The sequence below is a fragment of the Lathyrus oleraceus genome, chromosome 6, assembly GCF_024323335.1.
Source record: "Lathyrus oleraceus cultivar Zhongwan6 chromosome 6, CAAS_Psat_ZW6_1.0, whole genome shotgun sequence".
NCBI lineage: Eukaryota > Viridiplantae > Streptophyta > Magnoliopsida > Fabales > Fabaceae > Lathyrus > Lathyrus oleraceus.
In genome coordinates, this window is record NC_066584.1 from 34,737,627 (window position 1) to 34,751,233 (window position 13,607).

General features: G+C 35.2%; 1 pseudogene; it reads right to left on the reverse strand.

The window, feature by feature from the left end:
* Positions 1-303: 303 nt before the first annotated feature.
* LOC127093861 (uncharacterized) lies at positions 304-1,254 on the reverse strand (annotated as a pseudogene).
* Between the last annotated feature and the right edge of the window lie 12,353 nt (positions 1,255-13,607).

The window sequence follows — 13,607 nt, forward strand, 5'->3', positions numbered from 1 at the left end:
ACTGCCAACAATGACTTTCTGATTTGAATTACTTATTGGAAAATAAGATGAGAGATTATCTTGTGATGTGGATGTGTGAGATGTTGCGCCTGTGTCTATGTACCACTGATTGTCAGGAGTGTGGAGTGACATGGTGTGCATTGCAGTCTCAATGTTTATCGGTATCTGAGATTAGGTAGAGGTTGCATACACCTGAGGACACTGTCCTAGAATGTCTGACTGCTTAGGAGGACCGACAGGGCGTGTCCAATGAGAGGTGGGATACGGACACAGTGGCATAGTCCATGGTGGTGGAGTCCAACCTCATGGTTGCCAGGTTAGGGATTGTCGTTGTTGTTGCCAAGGAGGAGAAAACCAAGGTGATGGAGTGCTAGGAGCTCCAAACTGAGGTGCACTGCGGTTACCACGTCCCCCTCCGCGACCATGGTTGCCACGAGAGCGAGAACGATTATGGGGGCGGCGGTTGCCACGCTGAGAGGTGTCTTCAGTAGGTTTCGGTTGAGTGGTGTGCATAGCAGCATGAGAGCCTGTGTTTGCCATCTTAGCCATACCGACTTCTTCCAAATTAAGCATAGAACGGGCCTGATAGAATGTTGGAAGAGGGTTGCTCTGGTGAATCAAAGTAGTAACAATGCGGTAAGCTTCTGGGAGACCAGAGATCAACTGAAGAACCAAATGATGATTGTTGACAGGGGAGCCGACATTTCTCAACTGATCAGAAAGCATCTTAAGACGCTGACAGTAAGCAGAGACATTGGGAAAGTTCTCCATACAAGTATTATAAAACTCTTGCTCAAGAGTGACAACTCGAGCATTTTGGTTGTCCTGAAAAATATCTTCCAAGCGATTCCATGCTTCCATTACAGTGGAGTTGGGTTCTAGAATAATGGTCAGCAAATTGGTAGAAATAGTGGTATAAATCCACCGAAGAATGGTGGCATCAAGAGTGGACCATTGTTCATGGTTGGCGTCGGTAACGACTGGTGGCTCTTTTTCGAAAGATGGAACGATGTGATGCAAGACTCAATGTGAGCGAGCATGGATGCGGAAAAGCTCGGCCCAGGTACCATATTGATCTTTTTCCATCTCAAGAATAATAGGAATGTGGTTCCTAATATTGGAGACGGCAAGAGCGGGATGAAACTCCGATTTGGAACCTCGAAACATGGTGTTCTTGGGCTGGTCGGAATCACCAATATCGGTGAATTTATGGGTATCAGTGTCATTGTGTTCTGAATGGTCTGATTCAGACATGGCTGCAAGTGCGACGGCGGCAGCGCGAATAGAGACGGAAGGCAAGAGAATAGTGTGGTTCTCGTGTTCAGTGATGGCGGTACAAAGGATGGTAGTCCTGTTGCGGTGACAAACTTCAAGGAAGGAGAAAAAGCATGTGGCGGCGAACTGTAATGAGGGAGAAGAAGAAACGGGTTTCTGCATTTGCTTTTTTTTTAATTTTTAGAGAGAGGGATCGGTTAGGATTGATACAATATAAGATAATAGAAATTGTATCCTTCTCATTGATCTGAATAGAATATATATATATATATATATATATATATATATATATATATATATATATATATATATATATCAATGTGTAACATTTGGTCAACTATCTAATTATGGTACAACATAATTATAGGAAACTAATTATGACTAATTATAACAAAATATTCTATTATAAGAAAATTGCACTCCATGCACACACAACTCATTCGTTTTTTAGCTACGTCCAAATTCTAAGTATAAATTTAGTTCAGATATGCATTTCCAAAAAGTCTACGGAGATGCATTTTCAGAAACCTGCTGATTGCATTTTCGAAAATAGTGGTGTCTCACAACTGTGTATCATAGTAGACCTCATATGCATTCTTCCGTTTACCATCACAAATTACCAACGAATGTAGTATGTTTGTACATCCTTGAAACTAACGAGGAAAAGTCACCAATTGTGACAAAGATTCAAGAGTAAAAAACTTCAAATTAAACTTGGGGATTTGGTTGTCATGGTCTATTGACAATTCCAAATTTCTATAACAACAAATCATTTAAACAACCATGAGAAAAAAAAATTAAGATTAGGAAGTTATGTTCCGTCAAATATAGATTCAAAATTGACACAATGGTTGATAAATAAAAATTCAAGTGAATTCAATTTTAAAATTTCTTTATCTGGAAATTGAGATTGTTGTGATGCAATAAGAAGTTTCTTAAAATTGACCAAGTTTTTTTTATCTGTAGTAGGTTCCGAAAATGTATTTTCGGAAGGTCTCCTAAAATATATTTCTGAAATAAATTTATTCATAGAATTGGGGTGTGACTAAAAAATGAATGAATTGTGTATATATGGGTGTGTTCGGAGATGTATTTCCGAAGAGAGACATTTTTGGATTTTTATAAGGTGTTTTTCCACCATATAAGATGTGACAAAAATTTCCCTTTTTATGATTTGTGGCTTAACTTTTTTAGCTAAATAGACTTATTAAAATCCTATGTTTTTTCTATTAAAAAAAACCAAGTCTTGCCTGGACCTGTGTAGGTTAGGTTGGCTCTTGTTAATTTCGATATATATATATATATATATGAGAGAGAGAGAGTTAAATTATAACTGAATGAATTGAGACTAGAATTGTGAACAAAATCACTTTCCTTATAAGTATTTCAAACACTTTTAAATATCTTAAAGTTTGAACACATGAATACCCAGGATAATTCAGCTTATACTCGAGTTTGCACAAGACCGGTGAAAACTCGAATGTAGGGAAGAGTGTCTAGAATTTTAGTAAAGAAGATGTGTGCTTTTGTTGTGTTTTTCTGAATCCGAAATGAAGTAATTATATGTCATATTGGTGTTGTTTCACAAGGTTGCGAGCCTTGGTGAAACAACTTCCTTTTACCAAGAGTTACAAGCTTTTGCCAAAAGTTACGTACTTTTACCAAAAGGTACATTATTTTTCCTACTACAACATTCTTCAAGAGTTAGATACTTTCATTCTACAATACTTCACGAAGTGTTGCCTATTTTTGAATTCAAACCTACTACAACACTTTACAAGTGTTTCCTATTTCTAAATTCAAACCTACTGCAGCACTTCACAAGTGTTGCCTATTTCTTAATTCAAAATTAATCTTCACTTGTAAATTTTCTTGTCATTTTGGAACGCACTCAAGATTATTGATTCTTAATAATTCACAAAACAATCCAGTTGTTCTAATAATGACAAGACCAATTCCATAAAGGAGAAACAAAGAATGTTAATACAGTTAAGTATCTTTCGATTTGACCTTAACCTTAGTAAGTATAATGCAAAGTTTAATCAGAATGTTAGGTAGTTATGCTTTGAACAGTTATCCCTTGTGATTATACCAGCGTTACCTTACACACATTCTTTAATGGTTCTTCACCTACATCTCTTGCCTAACACTATATATAGCCATGTGTTTTTCCTGTTTTCATGAGAGAAACTCCAACTCTCACTTTAAGACGACACCATCTCGAAATTCATATAGGTGAAGTTCATTTTGTATCTACTTCTTGATATACATATCCCTCGATATAGAAATTCATTAAGAGTTTGATAAAACTCAACCCTCAATATGTAATAATCAACATTGTCACATAATGTTGCACAAACATCCAAATCAACGACTTATTGTTACCCATTGAATCTTAGGTTAATATTTGGTAACTTCTGATTGGGTTGCTACCATTGTCGGAACCCTTATTCAAGGAGTTTTAATCTCATACATCTCGAGATAGTCTTTACTAAATCTATGGCCAGTGGTCTAGTAAATGGATCAAACAAATTATAGCTCGATCATATATGTATGAAATGATTATACCCTTAACCATTTTTCTTACGAAAGAATATCTAAGTTCTACTTGCCTAGACTTTCTTTTATACACTTTTTGTATGCTCTAGGTGAAGTGCCTTGGCTACCGCAATGTATCAACACCTTTAAAATATTGTCTTTAGCCAATGGAACTTCCAATAGAAGGTCCATCAACCATTCAACTTTTTCACCAGTGGAAGCAAGAGCCTTAAACTCTAATTTTATGGCTGAGAGAGTGATCCACATTTGTTTCTTGCTCTTCCAAGATTTCGCACCCCAACTAGTGTAAACATCAACCTAAATGCATATTTAAGATATCCAACACTCGATATCCAACTTGCATTGGTATATCCTTCTAATATGGCAGGAAACCTACCATAATGAAGGCCAAAATTGTTGTTTCTCAAAAACCAAAACTCTTTGTGATTGCCTTCCAATGCTCATAATTTGGATTGTTAGTAAATCTACTCATTTTACTAACTGCAAATGCTATGTCAGATAGATTGCATCAAATATATTAGACAACCAATTGCACTTGCATATTTCAATTGAGCCATAATTCTTCCATCATTATTTTAAAGTTATACACTAGGATCAAATGAAGTATTCATTTTCTTGAAATGTAAGTGTTTGAACTTATCAAGTACTTTCTCAACATAATGTGTTTGACTAAGTTCATAACCCCCACTATTTCGCTTTACTTTGATCCTCAAAAGCGTGTCAACTAGTCCAAAATCATTCATCTTGAATATGGAAGTTAGAAACCTCTTTGTTTCTAAAATTTCATTCATCTTGTTGCTAATGATCGATCATATAATCAACATGGAGACATATGAATATCACAATATTCTCAGATAACTTTATGTACACACACTTGTAATAAGAATTAGATGAATAAGGTTTTTAGATAAGCATGCATGATGATACAAGAAAGTTTTAGATGAAGTGAGAGATGAAATTATGAGCAATTTAAAGTAGTATAATATAAATTGCAATGAGCACCTTAGTTATGTTCAGTTGTCTCAAATCTTCACTTGAATTTCTATGTTAAACCTTCATGATCGACTTCATCGTTGATGTGTATGACACTTTTGATCCTTTTCTGCTTTGATAATCTTTGTCTTCATCAAAATTGAATAGATATAAGATATATTCCTCACAATCTCTCCCTTTTTTATGATGACAAACTCTTTGAATTCGCGTTTTGTTAATGATTGAAAAGTCTCCCCTTAAGTTGTGGGTCTCCTCGTTAATTGATGAATTTTGCAAAAGTCAAGCTTTTAATGTCATTGTGTCGGTGCTTATTTTAATCTATGAAAGGATTTTATAAGCTTGCACATTTTTTGTTCATTATTAGGAAGTACATAACCTTCCAATTCCTCCATATAAATCTCCTCACCGAGATCTCTATTTAGAAATATTATTTTGACATCTATTGATGAACTATAAGGTCATTCAAAAAAGATAATACAAACGATACTCTAATTTTCATTGTGTTTGCTACTAACGCATATGTGTCGAAATAATCAACACCTTCATTTTATCTAAAACCATTGTCATTAATCTAGATGTGTAGGTGTTTAGTGTATCATCACTATGATACCTCCTTCTAAACATCCACTTGCATCCAATAGGTCTAGATCCTTTAGGTAGATCGACAAGTTCTCAAGTATGGTTTGACATTGTTAAGTCCATTCCGTCTTGGATAGCATCCTTTCAAAAAATGTAATCTTTTGAAACTACTACTTTCTTAATTTCACGAATACACCATCAACTATGGTAGAATTTGAATCAAACCAATTCAAATGATCTTTCTCCAATAATCATCAACATTGTGATAATTATCACATGCATTTAGAAAGCATACCACTTTCTATTTAAAAATAATTATCACCACACACTTGGTGATCAAGTTACAACAAAATGATACTTTTGAATAAATTTTTGGACAATTTCCAAGAATAAATAATTCTTCTTTCCCTTCAATATAAAATTCAACAAACAATATATATAAATCTTAAGTGCTCAAAACATATTATGAAAATTTTTGAACAATTTTAAAATTATGCACAAAGTTTCAACATTTTTGAAAAAGAATGAACATTTAGAAAATTATTTGAATTGATGTGACAAAACAATAATGAAAGAGGTAATTTGAAAACTAATGTATTTTTCCTTAAATACATTTTAAGACACCTCTATGAATTGATGCAAAAGTTTGAGACATTTTCATGAAGGTTTGTAAAAGTTTAGAATGACAATGGTTCATGAAAAGACATAATTTTGAATCATGTTTGGGACTTGTTAAGTCGTTTAAACGAGCACCTGACTTAACAAGTGCATGGAGAATTTTGAAATTCAAACAATTTTTCAAATATTGAAACAACAACAGGTTTTGTTAAGTCAGTTAACCATATCTAAATTAAAAAATGCAACTGACCTGATTTAAAAATGCTGACTGCTTTTCTAAAAATAAGTTTTTTATGCATTTGCTTTAAAGATTTTTATTCAAGATAATTTGAGAATTTTATAAATGAATATGAGTATAATTTTTGAAACTTTTAATTGTATGAAATATGTAAGATATACATGTGTATGTATTTCATATTAAATTTTATTTCTACAAAATATAAGAATATAAGAGTATTTTTAAAGTTTTTCAAAATACTTTTATCTCGAATAGTAACATTCGTAATCCATATGTTTGAATGATTCATATATTATACTGTAGAACCAAAGTAATCTAAATTACGGGAACCACAATTATCAATCAAATAAAACAATTATATATATATATATATATATATATATATATATATATATATATATATATATATATATATATATATATATATATATATATATATATATATATATATGTATAATCGTGTTACAAAGGAAAAACATCCTTTTAAGCATCCAAGTTAAAAATAGTTTGTTTAATAAAAATTGTATCAATTCCCATATTACCCTTTAGAAACATGATATGTCAAAACATTACGACATTTAGAAAAGGATAAAAAGTTAATTTCAAATGTAACCAATTTTCACAAGTTTTTTTTAGAAGATTGTCCTCATTGCCCTCTAAACTTTTAATGATATGTTTTTAATTCAATTTTTAAATAAATTCAAAAAAAAAATTGTCATACACATTTTATTCTTTTAGTATATTTAAAAAAATCAAATTTATTTTTTATTTATTGTGATAGAAGTCATTTTCGTCTAATTTCTATTAATGGTGTCTATTTTTGCACTCGACATCTTGTCTTCAACTACTTCATTTTGTCTGAGTTTGTTCTTATTTTTTCTGTTATTTGAACTCTAAGTCGACTTTACTCACTCTTCTTACAATTGTATTCTTCTTACAATTGTATGATTTTCAATTACTTTAAGGAGTCAAATTAGAATCCATTGAACCAACACTTGAATGAGTTCCAATTGAACAAAACAATAACAACAAAATAAAAAACCTAAAGAAAAAATTTCTTTTTTGAAATAACAAAGAAAAAGAAAGAGTCATAGGTTTCAAACAAATGTTTTAGTTTCCTTGTTAAACCCAACATCATTATCGTTTTTCTCATAATCTAAACACAATCAATCATCATTACACATAACAACATTAGAAAAAACAAATAATCAAATTGAAAAATTTTAGTCTTGTGTTTGGTTTCAACATTTTAATTTGATTTTGGCGTTTTAATTTTTTGGGGAAATGCATTCTGCAACAATATTTTTATCTATTTTTTTCATTGAGATAAGTTTCAGATATAGGTTGGTAGCGACAATGATGTGGTGGATATGAGTTTTAAAGCATTATTTACATTTTAACATAGTTGTTGGGTTTCACTGTGAGAGAAACAGAAAAGGAAAATAGTTTTGTAAGAAAATAAAGGTTTTATAAGAAAAATGAGTGAAGAAATTAAGTGATGTGAGTGTATGAGAGAATAATATGAAATATGGGAATGAATTTTGCTTTTGATTTAGTGAATAAGCTTCTTTTCTTTTTCTAGGAAAACAAATTCTTCAGATTCTATGACATGCACTTTTAAATAAAGATAATTTTCCATTTCATGATGAATTTCTAAATTCAAGAGGCCTCCAGAAGACAATGACTAACTGCTTTCTAACTCTTTTCTTTTGAGAACTGCATATACTCTTAATAATGATGTGACCGCATCAAATATTGAAGAAGTGTTCCCAATTGACACAATCACATACGACACACAAGAAGCAACAACTCAAATGAATGATCTTCAAAACATTGACATCATGGACCAAGTCATTTCCTCATAAAACAACATAATCCATGAAGATGTGCCAAACACAATTCAGACAAATATTGATGAGCTAGGTACCAACACTAGTAGTCATTAGACTAGAAGCAAGGCATGAATTCACAAGCCTAAGGTCCCCTGCATTGGACTAGTTAAAGCCTCCATAAATGAAATGGAACCCAAAATTATCAAGTAAGCTCTCTCAAAACCACAATGGAAATAAGCTATGAAGAAGGAGTTACAAGCCCCCATGAATGACCAAACTTGGTCTCTAATACCCTTTAAAGGAATAGAGGACATATCTGATTCAAATGGGTGTTCAAACTAAGTATAAGCCAAAAGGCTCTATATAGAGAAAGAACGCTCGCCTAGTTACAAAAGGGTTTCAACAAACAAGTGGTCTAGATTATGAAGAAATATCCAACCCAATAGTTAAGTTCAGTACAGTCAGAATCATCATCTCCATTACACTGCATCTCAATTTGGAGGTCATATAACAAGACATCAACAATGCATTTCTCAATGGACACTTTAAGGAGACAATATTCATGCATAAACCAGAGGGATATGTATATTCAACCAAGCCCAACTATATATTCAAATTATCCAAGTCAATTTATGGGTTAAAGAGAGCACCAAGAGCTTGGTTTGGGAGTCTCAAATTATCACTACTTAATTGTGGATTTCAAAACACTAAAAGTGACGTCTCTCTGTAGCACCTCAAATTTGCACCCATCATTGTACATACATTCTCATATTAGGTCATAGCATAACATGGTCCACTGCATAGCATTGCATTGTCCCATTTGCCTCGAATGCAAGCCAATCAAGAAATTAGGTCAAACTGGTCAGGAGATCAGTCAGTCAAGCAAGTAAGCACAATTCTCAAGGAGCCAAGGCCCTGGGATTGGTCCAACATGTTCACATGACTTGGGGATCCATTTGAAGTGTTTTGGTTAAGGATTGGATGTTCAGAAGTCACCAGTCAATGCACAATCAGTCAGAAACCCTAAAAGTCAACTGTTGGTCAACTGTCCATTTAATCAGTGATTTGATGATGGAAATTGGTTTGAGAGGTCTCATTCATGTCCATATAGTCCTCATATATCATGTCAAACACCATCATGGAAGAATTTGAAGCCAGATCAGAAATTTCCAAAAATGGAAACTGGACCTGTAACTGAAACTTACCAAAAATGGAAAATCTTGATCCTCAAACTTACATCATGATACAAGCTTCAAATGAATTTTTTCCCAACATGAAAGTTGAAGATCTTGTTCTCCCATTTCCAAAAAGTCCAAGAACTCTCAATTCCCATGTGTGGTTGGCAAGTTATGATCGAATCATTTTCAGAAATTCTTGAACTTCAAAAGGCCATATCTCTCAAACCATTTGGCCAATTTGGGTGGGGTTTTTTCCTACAAACCACATTTGATCCCCTCTTTCCAAAAATGTAACTTTCATGTACCAAAACTTCACCAATCAAAATGGCATTTTTGGACCTACTTGAATTAATTTTAAGTAAGGTGAAAAAGTGAAGTTTTAAATTAATCATTTCCCACCATTGCTACTATCCAAACATGATCTGAAAATGCATTTGAAACTTGTTGGAAGTCCTTTTTGTGCAAGTACATACAACCATGCCCTAGTTGCTTGAAAATTGGCAAAAGTACAACTTTCAACCACTCTACTCCATACTTTCATGAACCATGCCTTGTACCACAAAACAGAGATTTTGGAGAGGATTTTCTGTCATATTGAAACCACTACTAGCTGCACAAACCAACAGAACTCACTGATGCTAAAAAACTCATTCTTGGCCATTTCTCAAAATCTGCCAAAAACTCAAAGTAACCAGAGGAAGCTTTGTTGGTTTTCATCATTCAAACAACATTGTGGACCTGTTGCAACCACTTTCCTCCATCTGTAAGCTCCCCTCCTAGCACTGTTCTCAAAGAGCTCAGCCATGGCAGATTGGATTTCAAGCACAAGCAAGCATCCATGAACCAAACTATCTTCACCAACCATCATGTGGAGGACCATAGCACATCTGTTTCAGGCCAAAAGCACCAAACAACAGCTGAATCCCATCTGCCTTTCCACTTTGGTAAAATTTCGATTTCCTTGTTTCTTAAAATAGACACATGCTTAGTGTAGGCCTCTCCATGCTGAGCTTCATGATGTGTTTATTTTTGAAAATGGTTAGATATTTTTAAAAGTTATGTTGTTTTGAAGTTTTGATGATAAAACTTCTTTGGCTCGGTTCATGATATATACAATGTTTTGATGAAAAATGATGATGGATTCTTGTTTGCCTTGCCGTGCTGATCATGTCTGTATATTTAATTGCAATTTCTGGAAAATTTTGGTGGAATCAAATTTGGGAAGATGAAGGTGATGTTACTGTACCTGGAACCCTAGCTCTTCATGTCATTGCCCAGAAATTTCTGGTTTCCTCACGTACGCATGGCTGTAGCTTCCAGAGCCAATCAAATTATTTCATTTCATGGCCCAAAACGGCAGCGTTTTGTTAAGTGGCCTGGATAATTACAAAAATGCCACAGCGTGCCCCCATGTGTCCCATTGGAATATGTTGTTTTGCAATTTTTATTTCATTTGATCACCAATCTTGTAAAATTCATAATTCATCCAATTTTGATCCAAATTTCATGGGAATTTTTGCATTGTGTTCATCTGGATCTCTACTTTTTTATCATGATTTTTATTGATTTTTTGGATGGTCGAATTTTAAATGGCATTAGGGTTTTGTTCATGTATGCACATTTTGTACACTTTGCCAAAACATTTGTGAAATGGTGATACTTTATCCAATGGCTCCCAAATTTTTTGTGCTTAAACTAGACACACTCATGGTGATTTTGGTGTAGAGTTTGTGAATTTATCATTTCTGGTTTGTGAGTTATGATTTTTTGAATTAGGGTGTGACAATTTGTGTCACACCATTGATGTCCAACTTTATGATTTTTGTATCCATGCTTCTTGACCTCCAATTGATCTGATTTTTTGCATGAACCTACTCTTGTATGTCTAGTTTACATGTGAATTTTCTTGGAATTATTTGTGGCATTTCCTAATTGTTTGAGATTTTCTCCCCTGTCTAGTCAAATGTTGACTTTGTGTGACACATGTTCCCATTTCATTTGTGAAATTCTCATACTTTATTGGATGGACATGAAATTTTACATGAGATAACTAGACATCCTCATCTTTGCCATGGTTTTAGTCCCATTCATTTATCATACACCATCTCTGATCTATGAATTTTTCAAGTTGATGCATGATTGGTTGACTTCTTTGAGCATGTTCAAAACTGCTTTAAATTTCTGATTTTCATTGACTGCCTTCCACTTGTCCAAATGGGATGAAATTTGACATGCTTACCATGATGTGGATTGTGATTGATCATGATTTATTTGGTGATTTTTGGAAATGTTTTAGTTTGCTTTTGAGTTAAGTCTTGCTGTTGACTTCTATGAGCTTCTAAATGCCATACTCTGACCTAATTTGTTCATGAAATGATGATGATGATTGATATGAATGTGAACCCAATTGGTTTTGTTTCTTGATTGTTTGAGCATGATTTTGGATACTTTCCCTTTGCTGTTTTGACTTTTTCATTCTCTTTTGACCCTAGGTTTGCCCTAGTGGTCCTGTTACTCACTTTTGAGCTTATGTTCTCAGGTTGAGCACCAAATGACCAATGAGACCAATTCTTTTTGGTTGAGCTTTCTTGAATATCATTGACTAATTTGTTTGTTTTGTAGGTGGCTTGGCTCTCAAGCCTTAAGCCTTGTGCCTTGCACATTCATTTGCTTCTGACTGACTGTTAACCTTTGTTTCCTTCTGATTTAACTTTGACTTGTATACTAACTGTGCTTGACTGATTTCAGGTACTTTAGTTGCTTTTAGTTCCTTGTGAACTTTGCTTTGCTTTGCTTGTATAAGCAATTTGCATCGAGGTATACTTCTAATCTTCATGTAGTCTGGAAGACCTGGCCTGTTACTTGGCCAGACACCTGTCTGAAGTCCTCCTTAAGAGGCAATGTTTGTGTATGTTTACAATTTGTCCCTGTACATATTCAAAGACCTCCTAAGTGAAGAGGCAATTGGCAGAACCCAAGGGATATGCAACCTATCCCCTGCTATTCTGTGTGTCATCTGCTTTGCTCACACCACTGTGTCGATGCATGGCAGATACAAACCCAAGATCTTGTACAATTGTACAGTTGAGTCAGTTTTAAATGTGTAGAAGGCTTCCCACTTTCTGAACCCACACATTCTTGTCTTAAGCTCTCCCAAGCCAGGGATAAGAGCTGTGAAGTCTCATCTTCACTCACCTTAGCCCCTCAATGGTAAGGTTAAGAGCACATTTACCCCGTTCCAGAGGTTTGTTTGTTGAGGTTGATATGACCCCTCGACTAAAACCTAACCCTTGTTTGAGCCACTTGCTTGTGTATAGTGTGTGTTATCTGTGCTTGTATGTCTGTTTGACTTGCTTCCTGTGCAAGTTAGGGTTAGTTTAGACTTGCTTCCTGTGCGAGTTAGGTTTTGCTTGACTTGCTTCCTGTGCAAGTTAAGTGTGTGTGTAGCTTGCTTCCTGTGCGAGTCATGACTAGGATAGGCTGGCTCCCTGTGCCAGTTAGCTAGAAACCTTAACTTAGGGATGATTTTGCATGATAACATCTAGGCTCGAGTCGTAGTCTCCCTAGTTGTGTCTCCCTTTGTTATCTGGTTAGGCTAGTCCCTTATCCCTCCGTAGGGGAACTACGTCGCCCTGATCCTCATACCAGATGAGGTACGTAGGCAGGAGATGAGCAGATCTCTCCGGGCGCCTGTGTCTTTGTTTTGTCTTGTTGTGTGCTTGGAAGCTGATGTAAGTCCATCGAGTGGCAGTTAGGTTCCAGTGTGCGTGTGTTTGGTTCGGATGCTGATATAAGTCCAGTGATTGGCATCCAGGCTCCACGTTTGCCTTTGCTTGTGTTTGTTTGTGTGCGTGTCAGCCGAGCTACGAATGCTCTGATTCTTCTCTCGTCCGAGAAGATACGTATGCATAGGATGCGATATCCTAGCGAGCATGTGTCGTTTCCCCAGTCCGAACTACTTCGACTCTGATGTCTATGCTTGATAGACTAAGTAGGCCCAGGATGCGATATCCTGCCGAGTCAGTCTTGTCTGTTTTCTTGTGTCTCTTTCAGCCTGTGTAGATGTGTGTTTGAGCAGTGTTTTAGCAACCAATTTTCCTTCCTTTTGTGCGTGGATCCCGTAGAGTACTACGGATGCGTAGGGGTGCTAATACCTTCCCTTCGCATAACCGACTCCCGAACCCATCCTCTTTGGTCGCGAGACCATGTTCTTTCCAGGTTTACTCTGAGCGTTTCCTTTCCCTCTTTTGGGATAAATAACGCACGGTGGCGGCTCTGTTGTTCTTGTTTTCCCGCCGGTTTTTCGCGTGATGCGACAGCTGGCGACTCTGCTGG